Genomic DNA, 14955 nt, shown 5'->3' with positions numbered 1-14955 from the left:
ATAACAGAAAACACTCTATTTCAAGCTGGAAGTAATTTAAATCAGGGAATTAGATACTTATAAAATCATTTAAAGAGACAGAGAATTGGACTCTAGAAATAATTTCAGAATGATTCTGGCCCACTATGGGAGCTGCTATCTTGACCACATTTAGGGAAGCTGGAAATCTGGAAGCTGTCCCTGGAACTATTGCTCTGGGAACACTTACCTTAACTGTGCAATCCAGGGATCTGGAAGGTGTAGCTGTTAGCTCTAGAACCATTCTGCACCTCCTAGGCTCTGTACTATAACTGGGCCCTGCAAAGCTACTGAATAGACCTGGGGCCTTCATCTGAAGCAGGGAATCCTAATTCCTGCGCAATCATGCTTACCAGCAAAATCAGCAGAAACTGAAGAAGGGAAACCTATGCCTTAAGTAAGTTTCAAATTTTGGGCATCCCATCTGACTGCAGAACCTAATCCTTCAGCCCTAGCTTCAGCAGACTCTGAGAGGTGTAGATTTTACCTTTCTCACTCCTGCAGTTCAGGAAGTCACACAAGAGGGGCCACATCCCCCATAAAGTCCCAAAGCAAAATTCTAACAAGCTTGAAACAGATGACCTCACTTATTCTTGGATTTGTAATAAATGTGGTTCTTGGATGTGTCATATTTACAAAATGTTAATGAGCTACATTCTGAGTCTAAAATCAGCTTAAGCACAGTGTTTTTCCTCTGCTGACTTCTAGTGAGTTGGGACTGTACTACTTCTCAAACTTCCTTCTCTATGTGGTCAAGGGCTGAATTCTAAGCAAAGCAAATTAACTTCTAGGGATTTGTGAACTGAAAGGTTCTATAAACATCCTTTTAAACAATGTTTAAATTTATTTCAAGAAATTCTGGGGTAAAGTTTCATATGTCTCAGTGCAAGGGGTAGGGAAACATTTCCTGTTATATAGGTATAACAGAGGAATATTATCTCCTTGAGTAGCTTTTTTATCTGTTTCTTAGAAAATACGATGATCTTTTTATTTACATTAATTGACAAGAAAGGCAAATTATATGCTGATTAGGTACAGTAATTTCCTAAAATAATGAACATTAAAGTGACATGTGCAAGGGAAAAACAATGGATGAGAGCCCTGAGGCACATGGACATCCCTATACAGCAGCAGGCCCATTGCAAATGGAGCCACATATTTGCAAATTCTCAGATGAGATCTGCACAACCACATCTCATGGTTTAGTGTTTTTAACATATGGACAAATCAAAGAGGAGAACAACTTTATACTATTTAATTGTTTATGTTAATGGCTGGAAGTTCAAAAGCAAAAATAAATTGTGTACAGATATGTTCAACAAATTGAAATAAAAAGGGGGAGGAAACTAAAGGTAGCGTAATCACTTTCAGGACCTAATAAATGCGCAGTGATGAAAAACCATTCAAAACTCAAAACTGTTCCTTAATTGTTCTCTGCACTGGGCACATCCTAACTAATGCTTTGCAGATAAACCAGCCCATTCACAGATGAATGTTTTTGAATTAACTGTTGCACTTAGGGTGTACCATTTGCAATTTATTTGCTTACATTTACACTCTAAGTTTCTATAAATTTGCTCCACACATTGCCAACTTGGATAGAACGACAAGGAAATTCAGTTTCAACTCAAATTCAGTGAAAGAAGAATGTCAAAATCCAGATCTGGACATCGTGGCTGGGAACTGAGCGTTCTGTGTTGCTTGGCTGAGCAGTGCTGTAGTTGTCCTCTGGTTCCTATTTGCCCTAGTTCCTCATACTTTGTGGTTATTTCCAGTCAATATGTGCTCTTAAATAATTGAACCCACCCTTCTTAACATGACCTAACTGTGGCCTTTGTACTTATATATCCAAAAAAGAGTATCATTTAATAAATGGATTATTAGTGTGGTATAAAAAACACAAAAGGCAAGCAAGAAGAGTAGGAAAAAAAGAAGCAAACAATCTGTTAAGAGAAAAGGGGAACCAACAGCATAGGTTAATGAAATTCAGTGTTTGATTTGAAGAAAACATAGACCATGTATTTCTTGGATTTCCTGAGTGAATCCATCGATAAATCTCTTCTTCCAGCATATGTGCTTGAACTCACTCACCAACATTCCAACAGACTAATGTCTCCACCCAGCTACTCATTCCAGAGTTATAGTTATTGAGTCAAATGCCTTGGCCATTCTAAGAAAATTCCACAAGTAACAATTACTGTACTTGGCAGGAAGCCTGGTAATACCCAGCTAGAACTTTTTTGTTGTTGTTGATTTTTAAAATTTTTTTCAGATTTATTGCTACTTAGGAAAGTGTATCATCAAAATATAAAGTGAAGAAAGAGCTAAAAGAAGTAACTTAGGGTAATAAATATATAATGATATTCCAAGTCAACATACTTTTTAATTGTAACCTAAATATAATTGAATCCCTGTCCCCAAATGGCCTATTCTCAAATAGTAAATAAAAGCAATTGGAATCTTTGCCAAGTCTCTTGGTGGGGGAAAAATGCCTGAAAACGGATGGCATGTTTTTAATACAAGCCACATGACTTAACTTTTTTTTTGGATAGTTTTCTTGTTCCTCATCACTTTTCAATATTCAACTCAGTCCCTTAATATGGTTCTCCCACTGCCACCCTTTCTCTCTCGTTTTCCTCCTTCCAGAGGAGGGACCCTCCTATGAGTCCCTTACCAATAGCTCTAGCTGCCTACAGAGACTTTCCCTGCTGCATGCAGCCCTCTGTCAAATTTACTCTCACCCTGTGCTTTGATTGCTTTTCTCATAAGAATTATGCCATCACTAAAATTCTGCATAGAAAATGAGATCCAATCAGTAATACTTTTTTCTTCTTGGAAGAAAACAAAGTGGTGAGGGAGGCTATGGATACTTTCAAAGTAATTCTATTTCTCTGTTACCCTTTCTCCCATCAGATATTTATGCACCCACGACCAAGAGGAGAATGCCATATGTGTTTGTACAACTCACCACCACCACTCATCACACTCCAACATGCTTTTCTCCTTCTTCTCTTCAGTCAGACAGGCTTCCCATCAGGCACTCTGGAAAGTGTACCATACCTGTGTCTGTCTAAGTTTCTCCTAGAAAATTGGAAAGGAAATGCATCAGCATTAGGATTTTAGTGCCCACCCACCCTCCTGGGGTCCTTGTTTTCATAACATGAGGATAAAGGTAATTTCACAGAATTCTTTCTATTACACAGGCAATTGACTATTAGATGAACTGTACCAACATAACTGAGGCAGCATGGGACTAAGCTGAATAACCAAAGTTTTGAGAAATCAGAAGTCGCCTAGAAAAAATTTCTTGCCATCCTGAATACTATAAAATGAAGGGAGTTAGATAGCTGAAAAATCATACTGGAGTTAAATAAGGAGGGACACTCCCCAAACTGGAACTCCTTTGGCAAGACAGGGGCTCCTCAGGGTCAGAAGTCTCACTGTAGAGCATCACACTTCAAGAGGCTCAGTCAGTCTTGCCCCATCCCTTCCTCTTCAAGTCTTCTGCAGATCTGGGGTTTAGGTTCATTCATCTGTGATTCTCCTTCAGGGCAGCTGCATTCATCAATTGGTCTACCTCAGCACTGTTTAGCTTCACTAGCCACAAAAATTTGAGGGGATTCTGGGGCACTATAGTAAAGTTAGAGCCTATTTAAGGTTTTCTCAAGTCTAAGACTAATCGTCCTTCATGATCAATCATTCCCTCAGGAACTTGATCCAGAAAATTCTGAGCCTGTATCATGCTCTACTGCCCCCTAGAGGATGACTCATTTTAGTGGTTTCCTGTAGGAATGCAAAAGCAGAGTTTTTACCCACTCATAGTTATGAACTTGACATATGAATTCCAAAAAACTCCAACCTGCCATACACTCATTCTGGAGCAGTGAGAAAGTCCACTACAGAAAGGAAAAAACTGTGTGGCTTTGAGTCCACTAGACCCATAGACAGTACTTTTCTGTCTCCAGGGAAGTCTACTAAAGCAGTTTTAAGCCATTTGCTAGCCACACCTAAAATTCCATTTCTTGGGTTCCTGGTGAGACACCTCCCATGAATTTCTCAAATTCCTAGTAGCAAGTAGCCTGTATCAGTAAATCCAGAAAATGATTTCAAATCTCTCAGCGGAAGCCATGTTCTGAGGACATGAAGTATTTGGAAGAGGAGTAGAGACATTATAAGCACATGTCTGCTATAATCTTTTTTTTTTTTCCTTTCAGGAATTATTACCAAAAATTGAGAAAAATTCCAAGAAATTGAGAGTCTGTTGAGAAAAGATTATAAATCAAGCTCATAGATAACCCTCAATACAATGCTGCATAAACCTAGTCCTATTTTTGGAGCATCCAGTTCCCAAAATTGACATTTTGCTTCAGTACATCTCCACAGCATTTCATTGGCTTTTAGTATTATTCTAAAACCCATTGGCACTTGGTCTCAGACCATTTCATCCTTTATATCTATTCTGTTAATAGTTTGGCAGACATAGGGTAAGTGTTTAGTTCTAGCAATTATTATGCACTAGGCTCAAAATCACGAAAAATAGTTCCTAACTTGTAACTCAAATAGAACTTGGGCTCCATACCAGCCCAACAGGATGTCAATTCAATAAACAAGGGTCAGGGCTTTCCTGGTGGCGCAGTGGTTGAGAGTCCGCCTGCCGATGCAGGGGACATGGGTTCGTGCCCCGGTCTGGGAAGATCCCGCATGCTGCGGAGCGGCTGGGCCCATGAGCCATGACTGCTGAGCCTGCGTGTCTGGAGCCTGTGCTCCGCAACAGGAGAGGCCACAACAGTGAGAGGCCCGCGTACCCCCCCCCAAAAAAAATTTTTTTAAAAATAAATAAATAAACAATAGTCAGTCATCCTAATAGGTAATTAAGCAATTAGAAACTTTACTCAGTCTCCAAGGAAAATGCCAAAATAGAGAGCACATACTTACGACAGCCAGTTTTCTTTAAAAAGAAATTTCTTCAGACATCACATTTAGTCTCAATATCTAGTCAATGTGAAATAAACATTGAATATTTAAGATATATCTCCATTCTCTTACAAAGTGTTATGGCAGAGCTGATCAGAAATTAAGTTGGAGTACCATCATGAAAGACATATCTTTTTGTGAAAGATGATTAAATATACTGTAGCAGATATAGCAGTAGTTTTAGTGGTCCCTTAGTATCACATACAAAAAATGTATTATTTACTTCCAGAAATAATCAACTTGATAATATCCATTTACTCATAAGGAAATGGGTAAACTGTGTCAATTTTTCTTATGAATCACTTGCTTATATAGCTGATTATTAGTACAGAGTTATAGCATAGTAAAAATGTATTGATAAATAAAACAGTAACTTCTGTTTCTTTATTCTTTTTCCTATAGCTAGTTGTAAAGGATATTTTTCTTTTGTGAAAGCAAGCCTTTAATGTAGACACTTACAGAAAAGCCTCTTTGATTGTGTACATAAGTGTCAACACAAGCAAAGTCTGCTGTAGTAATTCATGAATTTCCTCTGTGGTTTGCTTGAAAGATCACGAAATGATCATTTAGCACTTCTCATATGAAAATATCACCATTTGGATTGCAGCTGGAGCTGCTCTTAGCTGGGGTCCTGTTACTTCCAAGAGCAAGTCACAGCATTTTTAAGAGCCCCGTTTCAATGCTCATGCATGCTTTCTGCCTCATAAACCTTGCAATTTAGTGTCAGATCACCTCAAATTATTTATTCTCCTCATCTCATTCACAATTCACCATGCAGTCATTGTTGAGATGTCCAAACACCATTCTCAACAAAGGGCAGCTCATAAAATAACCAGAGTCCTAAGAAAATGTGAATACTCAGTTAAATGAATTATTCAATTTACAAATGAAAATTTAAATGGGATAACTCTAAAACTATTTAGTCCACTATAAAACGGCATTGTTTACAATTAAGTTACCTTTACCCTTTTTAAATTAAGAAACAAGTAGATGTTGGTACATGATATGTGAGGGCCTGACTAAAGCCAGTTTGGTGTGGTCAAGTATTGGGCAAGATTCCCCATTCACTTCAGCCAAAACCTTGTCATTTTGGTGAGATTAAGGTTCCAATTGCTTCAGCCCAAGGCCTCTCTGGAGCAGATGCTCTGCTATTCTGGTTAAATTAAGCCCGTTTGTCTCCCAAGTGAGTAAATACTTAAGTTCCCATGCTGAGACAGCTGAAGTGACTTTTCATTTGGCACACTGATTCTGGGGGTGCAATACATATTTGTTGAAACCATGCTAAGTTAGGACAAAGTATTTTTATTATTACTACTTATTAACATGTATTGAGAATAGATATTGTACTTGGTCCACATACAACACATAAAGGAAGTCCTCATTCCTACAGATGGAAATAAACAACTTGGATGAATATATATGGATGAAATTTATATCCTTATGGAAACTATGGTTCAATTGAGAAGACGGGCATTGAGCACATAATTACAGGTGAGGCTAGTTTTACAAACAAGTGCAGTATACTACGTATGTGCAAAAAAGAAGGAGTTGACCTTGTTTTGGGGTGAAAGTCTCCAGAAAGAAATGATATTTGTTCTGAGACTTGAAGAATGCGATGAAGTTGGCTAGTTAAAGATTAGAAGAAATAGTGATTCATGCAAAAAAGACTCTGATGGGAGAAAGTATGACAGTTTGGTCTGGAAACTGCAATGAACAGTAGCAGTGTAGATGGGGCTATGGGGATGTGGCGGTGGTGGTGGCATTGAACTTACATAAATTGGCAAGAGCAGAGTCCATTAGGCCATAGTAGGAATTTTCTACTTCACTCTAAGGGAAGTGAGCTTCTCCTAAATTGTTTTGATGACAGGAATGACATCGTCATATGTGTGTTTGTAAAAATAATCACCCTAGCTACAGTATGGACTATGTGAGGGTGGGCATGGGTCAATGAATGTGGGGAAGTTGGCTAGGAATTTATTGCCTAAGAGAGAGATAATTGGTGACTTTGTCAGGGGTGTTTGAAATGGAGATGGGGAAAAGCGGAAATGTTAAAGGAGGTCCAATGGACCATATTCTAAAATGGATTGGATGTTGGGGTAAAGGACAGGGTGACCTGAGGGATGACTCCCAGGTTTCTGGACTAGCCAGCTGGGGTTATGGTTACTAAGAGAGAGGAAAATAAAGTAAAAAGTTTGCTGCAGAAAAATAATCAGTTTGGGACATGTTATATTATATATTAAAAGTACTGGACTAGACATATATGTATATTAATGCATTATTAATATTAATTTAAAAATTATTTCCTTTCTATCCATGATTAAACAAACTTTCATATATACAAATACTACTCCTGATTCCTCTTATGCAACTCTTTTATTGATTCTGTGATGGGTTAAATTTATTTAATAAGTAAATAAAATACTTTATACTTTCTTTTTGATTATGATTTTTTAATGAATCATCATAATTAGTTTAGAAGTATTAATATTTTATATTAATTAGTAGGTGAATATTTTTAGTAGTATCTGATTATTTCCAGTATTGTGAGTATGTGAAATGAATTATTCATGTTCTTTTCAATAGATTTTTTTATGGGCAAAATTGTTTTCCCCAATAAATTGATTCATTCACAGATAGAATAAAGTATGTACCAGATATGTTTCTGAGACAAAGGTACAGTTGAATGTATCTGTATGAGTGAGTTCAGCTGAAAACAGAATAACCACTCAGCTGACCCAAAGGATTGTGAAATAATACTATGTGTATTATTTTAAGGCACCAGGTTTTGAGATGATTTGTTACATAGCAATAGTTCGCAGATATGGTGCTATTTTTCATTACCTACCCTCTAAAATTGTTCATATACAATCATTCCTTGTGATCATATAGAATCATTCTTTGTTGTTCTCTTATTTACATCCGTCAGGTTTCTTTCACAGTCTCTTATTATTCTCCTCCTTAAATCTTAACTAAAACAAAGTTTTAAAGAGGATATAAAGTCAATTTATAAAATCTGTTCTGTTTCTATAAACTAGCAACAAACAATAAGAAAATTAAGTTTAAATATTTTCATTATAATAATCTCAAAACACATAAAATACTTATAAATTTAACAAAAGAGATGCAAAGTTTCTACACTGAACATTACAAAGCACTGCTGAAAGAAATTAAAGACCTAAATAAGTGGAGTGTATACCATGTTCATGGACTGGAAGACTCTTATTGTTAAAGTATAAATTGTCCCCAAACTGATATATAGATTCAATGAAGCTTCTATCAGAATTCCAGCATTTTGGGGGGTAGAAATTGTCAGGCTGTTTCTAAAATGTATATGGAAATGCAAAGAACCAAAAACAGTCAAAATATTTTTGGAGGACTTTCACTATCTGATTGCAAGACTTACTATAAAGCTATAATAATCATGACAGTGTGGTAATGACATGAGAATAAACATGTTAGTAAAAAAGAATAGTAAGTCCAGAAATAGATCTGCACATAGAGGCAAACTGATTTTTGACAAAGGTGCAAAGGGGTGTCTTGGAGAAATAGTCTTTTCAACAAATTTTGCTGAATCAACTGGATATCCATATGAAGAAAACCTCAACTCCTGCCTCATACTATACCCAAAAGTATTTTAAAATGGGTCATACGCCTAAACATAAAGCTAAAATTATAAAACTTCTGGAAGAAAATCTTGTCAATTTGGGTTAGAAAAAGATTTCTTAGGATGCAAAAGGAAAATAAATTGATCATCTGGATTTTATCAAAATTACAAACTCCTGTTCTTCAAAAGACATTAAGAAAATGAAAAGGTAAGCCCATGGATGGAGAAAATATTTGTAATACATATGTCTCACATAAGTTTTGTTTCCAGAATGTCTAAAAAACTCTTACACCTTAATAAGAATATAAGAAAAAAATCGGGCAAAAAATTGAATATATATTTCAAAAATGTATAGCACACAAAAAAGTATCACATGAAAGTAATGCTTAAAATCATAAGTCATTAAAGAAATGCAAATTAAAATAACAATGAAATACCACTTCACACCCAATGGCTAAAATGAAAAAAGACTGAAACATCAGGGGTTGGCAAGGATGTGGAACAACGGAATCTCTGTATGCGGCTGGTGTGAATGTAAAATAATACAACTACTTATAAAAAGATTTGATAGTTTCTTACAAAAGTAAACACATACCTAACTCTAAAGATGCAGCAATTCTACCCCTAAGTATTTACCAAAAATAAATAAAAAATACATCCACTGAATAACTTGTAGATGAATACTCATAGCAGCTTTATTCATAATAGCTCCAGTCTGGAAAACAAACAAGCAAATAAACAAATTATGGTATGTTCATAGCATGAAACACTACTCATCATGAAAGATAAATGAACTGCAGATTGATCAACAACATGGATGAATCTTAGACATGCTGAGCAAAAGAACAGACACAAAAGGATATCTGTTGTCTAATTCCTACTTATATGAAGTCCTAGAGCAGATAAAACTAATCTGGGTGAAAAAAAAATCAGATCTGTGGTTTCCTGGGGCAGGGGCGGGGTGGGCTCATGGGGACTTCATGGAATGATGGAAATAGTCTATATCCTGATTGTGGTGCTGATTACAAAGACATATGCATTTGTTAAAACTCATCAAACTGTGTACTTGCAAGTTACACATCTTATTTTATGTAAATTATAGCTAAATAAAGTTGACTTATTTTTTTTAAAGAATCTTCTTGCCTCAAAGTAACAAAACAGGCACTTTAAAAATTAAATAATGTCTCTTTTTCCATGTTTAGAGAAAACTCCTTTCTGCATAATTGTTCATATACAAATAGTCTTGTTGACTTTTAAATTGTAATGTCCAAGTACCAAGCATTAACAACAGTTATCATCTACTTACTGCCTAATGTAAGCTAGATTCTCTGCCATATACTTACAAATATTTCATCCTCACAACAGTTCCTACAAGATAAGTCTTATTATCTTTATTTTTGGTTGAGAAACCTGAGTCTCAGAATACTTAATTCGTCCAAGAACTCCTTGTTAGTAAATAGTAGAGGTAATAGTTATCCAAGGACTGTCTATCTCCATCAACCAGTTATCCCAAAGCCATTTACCCTTAGGCACTAGGTAAATAGTCATTGCTAGTCATTTAATTGACCTGGCCACAATCTCCTTCAGTGAGTCACCAAGCCTCATTTTCCAATAATTAAAACAAAGAAAGAAAATGAAAGAGACTATTACTTACCTTTATTCTACTTCACGTGGCAAGAGTAATATAGTGTTTATAACAGGATAAACCTGAGGCTCAAGATCTAGTTTTGTCCATTTTTAACTGAGCGTGTTGCTTAATCTATCTAAGCTTCTGTTTTCTATTCATAAAATGGAAGTATTAATAACCAGCTCACAGTGTTGTTGTGAGAATAAAATGAGGTAATACATTTAAGCACTTTACACTGTGCCAGAGGCATTGCAAATGACAAGAAATAGAAATGCTTATTGTTAATGAGAGGACCGATAGTGTCCTTTAAAGAGAGTGATTAACTTGCTTATTTTTATTACTATTCATTTCCTTATTATTTCCTTCTTCTACTGAGAATCCATTTAGCAAGTTTGAAAAGGCCCTGTGTATTCAACTCATTTTTTGGGCATGAGAGATTCCTTCGTCACGGATCATTTTGAGGTTGTATACATTCATTTACAAGTTTCACTTAATATTCATTTAATATTTTCATTTAATCAATTCATTTAATGTTTTCAAATATGCCATTGTATCATAGGCTCTTGTATTAATTATTTGCAAAAACTTATATAGACTGTTGAGAATAAAGTATAAGAGATATGTCACTGGCAGAAAAGCCTGTCTTGTTCCCATAAGTAGCCCAGAATAGTGGTCAAACTGTTCAGTGCCATTATGTGACCTATAGGAGACAGAGTTCCCACACACTTTATGAGCTTCAATTTTTCTCTTTTTATCTGCCACTTTCTGGAAGGGATGGCTGTGATCCATGAAATAGCTGAAAAGTAGGAAAAGAAAATACATAGAAGCCAAAGAAACCCATGTTTACAACAATGTACTAACTATATAACTAACTGGACCTGCTTTAAAAGACTCTCATAGCTTTTGGAGCCATGATATAAAAGTCTTTGATTCTTTGCTTAAGGTGCTATATAATCAAGAAGAAGTGAGATGGTGAAATAAGCAATTTTCTAATAATAACAGAAAGTGAAAGAACAATGATTCTCAAAACTCATCTCGAGCAACGATTAGTAAACAGGTTTTCACCTCTAGAGCCCCATCAAGATCTTTCTTCACTATGCCTCTACTCCAAACATCCATAACACCCTCAAATGTTCTGAGAACTACTGTCTTACAGGAGAGAGAGAAAATTATACAACTCCATATAATTTGCAATAGGTTGTTAGTAATCTGTGGTCTTAGTCCTCCTGGGCACTAAATGAAGGCAGGCACTTTGGGTTAAGTTAAAGCAGAGTGAAGACAATCTGATGGTGGACTGCAATCATAGCATGTGACAAGTAGATGGGGACACCTTAGTTAAGCATAAATGTTCTCCTGACCTCTATCCCACCATCTCAGAGGATCATATCCAGGTTGTATTCAATAACTTTTAGGGTTCTGAGACAGTGAAGCTGAATCCAGGAAGAGCTGAGAAGCAGCAAATAAGGCAGGACGTGGACTAAACGACACACTTCATTGTATCAATTAAAAACAGGAATGACCCTAGTACAACTCATGGCATGAAGAACAGTGGATTCTTTGTCACGGACAGTCCATCATGTCCAATCGAATCACTTGGACTTCATTTGTAGGCAGTTTTGTCAAAAATAAGGCTGACCCCTTATTTCTGTGGTCAATGTAACCAAATTACTTTGAACTCTGATTAACAGAATTTCAAAGACTCATTCTCCTATCATAACTTCACCCCTTCTCATCTTCCCATTTTGTTATAGTGACTAACAATATTTACTTAATCACAGATGAATATGCAGTAAAGACACTAGAAAAAAATACTTTTCCATTCCCTAGGGTTAAACCCTACTTTTCCATTCCCTAGGTGGCCCAAGGGGATAAGTAACCAAACAAGATATATTTAAAATTCATTATTTCTGGAATTCTTCTATCCGGTCTGTTTACAGGCTTTTTTTTTTTTTCTTTTTTTCATTTCAGCCTTGACACAGAGACAAGTGTGTACCAACAGTCTACTTTTTATATTTGAGTGAGTACCTGGAAGTGGTATGTGGCAGAAGATAAGAACGAGGTGAAGGGAACACAAGCACATTGTTAACTTCAAAACTAACTTGCTCTTCTCCTCCATTTTACCCTAAGTAAGAAGATTTCTGGTTCAAAGACTTCTGGTTCACGCTGTACTCCTTTCTAAATTACCTTAAAAAATGTGCTTAGTGTCTTCATTCACCACTCAATTTATCTCCCTTGTGGTGGATATCATGCCTTTTTTCTCAATCATTTCTCACTTACACATCTCCAACTTCCCACTTTCTTTGTTGATTTTATTCTCTGTGATGTTTTCAAACTGCATGGCACCAAAGCACGTATGAACATTAGTCTACCAATGAACAACATTTGTATGAGCTTCCTGAACCCCAAACTAAAGAATCTGTGCTCAACCCAGAGTCCTTCCACCAAGGCATTAGTGTTCTGGCTTTCTGCGTGACTCTACTTTCCATTTATATGAATTACCCCACATATATGAATACAGTTTACAAATATCACAACAGTCTTATAGCAACTTTCACTTTTGAAAAAAATTATTCATTTATTCTTGGCTGCATTGGGTCTTCGCTGCTGCGTGCAGGATTTCTCTAGTTGCAGTGAGTGGGGCTACTCTTTGCTGTGGTGTGTGGGCTTCTCATTGCAGTGACTTCTCTTGTTGCGGAGCACGGGCTCTAGGCACGCGGGCTTCAGTAGTTGTGGCACGTGGGCTCAGTAGTTGTGGCTTGCGGGCTCTAGCGTGCAGGCTCAGTGGTGGCGCATGGGCTTAGCTGCTTCGCGGCATGTGGGATCTTCCTGGACTAGGGCTTGAACCCGTGTCCTCTGCATTGGCAGGCGGATTCTTAACCACTGAACCACCAGGGAAGTCCCAACAACTTTCACTTCTTAATCAATGTGACAGACACTGCAGTTTAAATTCTTGATATTGATATTCTAGAACCTTGAAAAAAATAGCATCATTCCATCTCTTTTCCTCTTATGCTATATACTGTAGAATTGTCCACAAAAGAAAATCTCAGAGTCAAAGTGGAATCAGCTATGGATCTTACTAAAGCTAAAAGCAAAGGTATCTTGATGTAGCTGCAGTTACTATTGTCATTATTCATGATTATTTCAGTGTTGAGTAGAAGGAACTGTAGTTTCTCCAATTTTGTGAATAAATAGCTTTGTCATTGAACAGAAGGCACAATGTGTGGCTAGACTGTCTCTCGCAGGGTTTGCAAACACTTTCAGTTGTCCCCAATGTGCTAGCCACATGTTTGTTTTCAGCTAGCTGAGTCGTAAGGCAGAGAAAGTTTAGAAAAAGGGGAAGAGAAAGAAAAGCAACTAAGCATCTCATTAGGAAGTATAACAAAGGGAAATGTGTTTCCCCCCTAAAGTAGTGTTGTGTGTTTAAAAGAAAATAAATAGTGCACACATTACTATTCTAGTTATTTTATTCTGACAAGAAAATTTTAAGTCTGTTGGAGCAAACTTGAAAAAAATGGTGAACTTCATTCAGCCATAAATTTTGATAATGAGTTAATCAATGGACATTCATTGAGTGCCCAGGTGGGCAAATCACCATTACGGTATATTATACTTCACAGTATAACTGTATTCAAGAAATATTTGTAAAACAAATGTACACTGAATTTCTGATGGGAAATATGTAAAAAGGGAAAATGGCAGTCTGCACACTCTCACACATAAAATACATCCAAAGCTTTAAAGTCCAACTAAAGGAGTTATTCAATTAAATATTAATAATCATAATGAAACATTATAGTGAATGAATTGAAAGTAACTGGAGTTACTTGGCTATTCACAAAAATCAGTGATTTTAAAACAGGGAAAATACTTTAGAAAGGATTTGAGTTAATCCTTGAATCCTACATAAAACTAAGAGCCAGGGAAAGTAAGTCAGCTGTCCAAAGATACACAGCTCTTTTATGTAAACACCAGGATTGGAAGCAAGAGTATTTTATCCAAGATCCAGGAAAAATTTTCTACCCTCCCATTAAGGGACACTCTGGTCTGCCGCTCTGACAGTCTGAACTCCATAGCAGAGGTCTTCCCTCAGCAATGCGTGGTCAAGCCCTAGCAGTTGTGGGCTTCTCTTTCCTGGCAAATGAGCTCTTCATGGGTGAATACAGAATATTTTTCTGATGAGAGATAATTACATTCTCTCCCTTCCTGATTCTCCTATAATTTGGCCCATCCATCCAAATTATATACACCTGCTTCTTCTTTTTACTCCTTCTCTTAGTGCGTTTGGGGAATTGAGTAGTTTAAGTTCTGCCGCAAGTCTATAACATGATAGCTAGAGATGTCTCTGAACTTCATACAGAGGGATAGCACTGCTGACTTGCCATCATCCATGGGATTTGCACTTGAATTTTTATCTTCAACATTTAAGTAAAAGATCTGGCAATCCATAGGCAAGCTTCCACCTGACACCCGTTTGTGATCAAGGATGGTGTGTGGACACAGCAGAGCAAATCTAACTTGACTCAGTAAAAGCCAAACCATCACGTTGGATTCAGAATCATGAGATCTGATTACGTGAGAGAACCAGCCAACCCTCACCTTAGTGTCAGTCAAGGTTCTTGAGTGGTAAACAACAGAAATTGACTCTGACCACATTAAGCCACAAAGGAATGCAGTGGAAAAATGGAAGGAAAAGCTGAAGAACCAGGTCTTCGAAGGTACTGGCCTAAGA

This window comes from Mesoplodon bidens (genome assembly GCF_964165515.1).
Source record: "Mesoplodon bidens genome assembly, chromosome: 4".
NCBI classification, from domain to species: Eukaryota; Metazoa; Chordata; class Mammalia; order Artiodactyla; family Ziphiidae; genus Mesoplodon; species Mesoplodon bidens.
Note: the sequence above shows the minus strand (reverse complement) of the source record.